This window comes from Mastomys coucha, unplaced genomic scaffold, assembly GCF_008632895.1.
Source record: "Mastomys coucha isolate ucsf_1 unplaced genomic scaffold, UCSF_Mcou_1 pScaffold15, whole genome shotgun sequence".
Taxonomy (NCBI): Eukaryota; Metazoa; Chordata; class Mammalia; order Rodentia; family Muridae; genus Mastomys; species Mastomys coucha.
The window spans coordinates 127,070,553-127,076,097 of NW_022196897.1; the positions used below are offsets into that span (position 1 = coordinate 127,070,553).

A 5,545-nucleotide genomic window follows, 5' to 3' on the forward strand; every position below is an offset into this window, starting at 1 on the left:
GGACTGCACATGGAGGGGTCTGATTGTTCAGGCAGCATGTGTATGGTAGAGGATTGCAAAGTCAATCAATAGGAGGAGAGGACCTCGTCCCCTTTAAGGTTCTGAGCCCCGGTGTTGGGGAATGCCAGGGCCAGAAAGTGGGAGAGGGCGGGGTGGCAGGCATGGGGAAGGGAGATGCAACAGGGGTTTGGTTTTGTTGTTTTTGTTTGTTTCTTTGTTTTCTGGAGGGGAAACTGGGAATGGAGAAATTCACATGTAAATAAAGAAAATATCTAAAATAAAAAAAATAAATAAATAAAAATTAAGAAAAAAGAAAGTTAGCTGGTCTTATCTTGTGAATCATGGGGTTTATATCAATAGATATTGGGCATCTCACTGTCTTGCTGAGTAGTAAAGTTGATAATTGAGTCTATTCTTGAGACTGGCCATTTGTATATATTCCATGGGTAACTTGGACTCAGATCCAGATGTCTTGTAAGTGCCAACAAACTTCTACTCTTCATTCAATAGATGAAATTATCTAAAGCCAGTGACTATCTACAGAAGACTCTAAATATATAACCAGTTATGGAGGCAGGTCCTGAAAAATACCAAGTACTTAAAACCTTGTTCTTAGAGGTTCAAGCCTTCTGCTTAAAACTTCATATTTAATTAATCTCTTATTAGTTATCTCATTCTCATCAACATAACATTTCTAACTCCTGTTGAATGGAAAAGAATAGGTGATATATGATTATTAGAAGGACCAAGCATTGTAGATCTTCACGATCTCCTTCAACAACTTCCTAGTGCTGTAAAACTTATCAAAGCAACTTTATGTCCATTAACCTCATTAATAACCCCAACTCTCTCACTCTACCTTGTGCCCTATGAATACCCATTCCTATAATACATTCTCTTATTAATAAAAGATTGGGAGTTTTTAGCAACTTGGTGCCTCTACATTTATTCTTTTCTATGATCAGAAAGAGCATCAAACTCAAAAGATGCATTAATTGGAGCTCATTGGGCCATAGTTCAAACTCTTACATATAGAGTTACATTAGCCATTATCCTCTTATCTATCTTACTAATAATGCATTTTCTACTTTATCCTCACTAATTAATGCCCAAGAAGATGGATGACCTATTTTACCCACCTGACCCTTAGCCCTAATAGGATTCATTTCCACATTAGCAGAAACCAGCTAGACACCTTTGACTTAAGGAGAATTAGAATGAGTTTAGGGACTCAATGTTGCAGTCTCCTTTGCATTTTTTCTCTTATAACAAAATACACCTTTATAATAACAATAAATACCATAACAGCAATCATTATCTTAAAACATTTCAGAGCTCATACTTCCCAGAAATCTTTACCTTAAATAATGCAGTGAAAACTTTCATTCTTATCATGATATACTTATTAGTGAGAATCACATTCACTATTTTGATATGATCAACTTATACAACTATTTAAAAATAACTATTAGTACTGTGTATTTGACATAGCTCTCCATCCATCACAGATTCCTGTTACATATTAGATACACATCTGACAACAGTATTACTTTGATATAGTAAATAATTTTGGCCTGAATATTCTTGTTTATGAAACTATAGCTAGAACCCCAACAGATAATTAAATGATTGTGTCCTGCAACATCCTACAATATGGTCAGTTAATTAAGCTATCAGACTCATGTACTTCAAAATGTCAGTTTTTATGATTTCTATACTAATATATCCTTTGGTTTGTGCTACCATTTCAGCCACCTTTTTATTTTTTATGACCCTTGACCACCATATGCAAATCCCACTTAATTCCAAGATGAATCAGATTAAATATATGTTTAATCAGTCATTGTGATTCTCATTCATAAACTGAGTCCACTGTCAACTGAAGGAGCAACCAGACAACAGCATCTATATTTGTTTAGTAGACAAGATAATGAATTCCTGAATTCAGGACTATGAGTATTTAAAAGTAATTTTGTAGATTAATTAATATTGTAACAGTAATTCTTCTGATAAAGAACAGGCTTTTCTCCATTCTACATTTGAATACCAAAAACCATCCAAAGTATTTCCTTCATGAAAAATTACTAATTTTATCATGAGAAAGTTCATATCTGTCACCATTTTATCCCAGTTTCGTTATGTTCTAACTGCTCTCCAACTTTCATCTCTTTAATTTTATTCATCCTAATTGGTAGTTGAAAAAGTCTCATCCAAACTCAAATATGGAAAATTTTAGTCTTATTTTCCATTGCTCGCATAGAATGAGTAACAGCCACAATGACATCCACCAATTGCTATGGTATTTAATTTGTTAAACCACACCTTACTTCATTGGCTGTTTTTGTATGTCAACTTGACACAAGTTAGAGTCATCAGAGATGAAGGAGCTTCAGTCAAGAAGTGCCTCCATAAGATCCAGTTGTAAGGCATTTTCTCAGTTAGTGATAAATGGGGGATGGTCCAGCTCATGATGCCATCCCCAAGCTGCTGGTCCAGGGTTCCATAAGAAAGCAGGCTGATCAAGCCATGGGAAGTACATCAGTAAGCAGTATTCTTCTTTGGACTCTGTATCAGCTCCTTCCTTCAAGTTCCAGACCTACTTGAGTTCATCTCCCAATTTCTTCCAATGATGGACTTTGATCTAGAAGTTCATGCCAAATAAATCCCCTTCCTCTCTGCCTTTTGGTGATGGTGTTTCATGACAACAATAGAAACCCCAATGAAGACACTTAGAAACTATCTTGGTATTCTTCCCTGTTTTTGTAAAATTTTTATTGGTTACTTTTTAAATTTACATTTCAAATGTTATTCCCCTTCTCAGTTTCCCCTCCACAGGTCCCATATCCTCTCCTCCCTCCCCACTGCCTCTATGAGGTTGCTTCCCCACCTGCCTACCCACTCCTGCCTCAGTGGCCTAGCGTTCCCCCATCCTGGGTAATCAAGCCTCCACAGGACCAAGGGGCTCCCCTCCCAGTGATGCCAGATAAGGCAATCCTCTGCTACATATCCATCTGGAGCCACGGGTATCCCCTGTATACTCTGGTTATATTCATTATAAGGTTTCAATATCGTCTCTTACCCATCTATGACACAGAGTTCCTCTAACAGTTTTATCTACTCTACCAGTTCTTTGGGACAACTTCCCTCAGGAAATTAACTAAAAGTAGTGTGGGAATTCTCAATAAGATATGGCAATGTTGCCTTAAGAGAGCCAGAGCTGCTCACTTGAATGACTGTCTTTGTAAGGCTTTAGGAATATGAGGTGCTCTGGAGAGAGCAGGTCCAGATAGAAACCTGGCAGGGTGAGTAGGCTATGTTTTGTGATAGTACTAATGATTTTATTATTAGTTGTGCTTTGTATTGGTCCTGCTTGGTATTTAAGACCCCAAGTTACCTTTTTTTTCTTTCTTTTTTTGCTGACTATTTCATAGAGCCTTATAGGAGCCCAGGGTTCCCTAAATTGTCCCCTACCATGTATTCCATCTGCTTGGATGAGTCAGGGTCTTGCTAATCATAGGAGGTGCTTTTCCTGAGCTCTCCACTGGAGACTATGCTACTGGCTTAAGAACAATTCTCACATCCTTCTGAAAAAGAAGACAGAGAACTTTCTGGAGCTACAGGACTCATTTACATTACACCATTCTATCCTTCTAGATAGTCTATCCTCCATGAACCTTATCCTTCTAGCCTTTTCATCCTCATTAGCTTAGACCTCTAATCTTTGGTTGTCAAACAAGCAGGGCAATGTTAGCAGTCTGAAAGAGGAGGTAATCATTTTTTAGTTTTAAATTTTGTTTCACTTTTAAATAACTTAGACAGAGCAATTACATTTTAAATAGGACTTTGTGAAGACTCCAGCTTTAGGTATTTAAATGCCTGATAAACTTAGCAAGGAATATAATGAATTTGATAGAATGTAAACTCCATGACTTTATAGCCAGCCCTGGTAATGTTACTAAAAGCAGATCAGTATCATCACAACATCTGTGCCAGTGAAATGACATGTACATATTTAGACACATACAGTCACACACAGTTACACTCATACTCACATGTACAGATATCTGTATGTATACACACTCACATGCATATGTATACAAACAATAAATTTACAAATAAAAATTGTAAATAAACTTCAGAGCACCTTGGTTTTAAATGGAGGACTAGTTTCTGGATTTGTATCACTGTACTAAAATTTGATATTAGCAACTTTAACAATCTTTAAACACTTATTTTTTCCTTCTTTGATAGCACGAGACATGGCAGCATTAGAAACAAATTTGCTAACCCATTACAATACTTAAATAAAAATTACACTTGTGACACAGAGTAACACACTCAGATTCATGTTCACAGGTTGTTAAACTAAAAGGTTGTTGTTTGCTATTGGTTTTAGGCAGGGTTTATTGTTGCTAAGGTTTTTAAAGGCTTTTCTGCATATATTTTGGTCTCGCAAGAGTATGAAAATTACAGAATGTTACATATCAGCAAGAAATGGCTGTAATATAAAGGCTTTAATGATCGTGTATGAGAAATGAAAAGAAAGTATGCAGGGAACCAACTTCATTTGTTAGCCCTGCAGTTGTAGTTGGCATCATTTTCCCTGAAGAATTGGTATACATTGTTTCCTAGAAGAATCAATGGGAGAAGAACATGGCGAGGGGAAAAGAGTACAAAACAAGGGAGGAGGATGAGAGGTGGTAGGATGTGGGGTCTCCTGAGGGGAGGCTGGACCCAGACATTTGTAAAGATTGTGACAGAACAGGTCTGTCTGTGTAATGGAGCCCTGGCTCAGAATGTCCTGGAAGTACTAGTGTTGTTTAAACACCCACATATACTTTGTTCCCTCCCTCACTGTCCTTTGTGTTGCCTCCACTCAAATTATAAATCTGCCAGGCTGGAACCATTGAATCTACTCACCCATCCCAGAGAAGAGCAACAGGGGTAGTTTTCCCACCTCCAAGGCAGTGCCAGTGCCTCCTTTTTGGTCGAGGACCTCAACATGAGCTCACCATGGTAGGCGAGATGCAGAGAAAGCCCAGGGATATTCTAGTCCAGCCTTCATTACATAGCACCTATCTTGGCTCAAGAGCCTTCAGAAACTTAGTACTTGTCTATATCCCCACACCAATTTGAGCCAGGCTTTGATCTGGGAATGGTGTGTGGGGAAGGATGGGGAGTCAGGTATTTTGTGGAGGGAGTATGATTAAACTAAGAATTTTCAGAGAAAGAAAGCCTTTGCATGTGTGCACACTGTATTCCACCTTCCTCCCTGGATGGAAGAATCTAAAGGAAGGAATAATTGAGATCCTTTACCTCCTCAGAGAGACACAGCAGGGAAGCAAGAGTAAAGACAGAAAAACAAAGTTTAGGGACTTAATTCACCCAAAGAAATCTTAGCCAAAGCATAGTCACTGGAGTTGAAGCAAATGTGTGCTTTAGTGGTTTGGGGGCAGGGGTTCATATTTAAAGCTTTCAGAAGGAAAAGAAGGAGAAAAAAGGAGAAGAAGGAAGAGGAGGAGGAGGAGGAAGAGGAGGAGAAGGA

General features: G+C 38.1%; 1 protein-coding gene across 12 annotated transcripts in view; it reads left to right on the plus strand.

The window, feature by feature from the left end:
* The window catches only part of Macrod2 (mono-ADP ribosylhydrolase 2), a 1,944,357-nt gene that overhangs the window by 1,364,788 nt on the left and 574,024 nt on the right, over positions 1–5,545 (plus strand). The gene's annotated exons all lie outside the window — the stretch shown is intronic.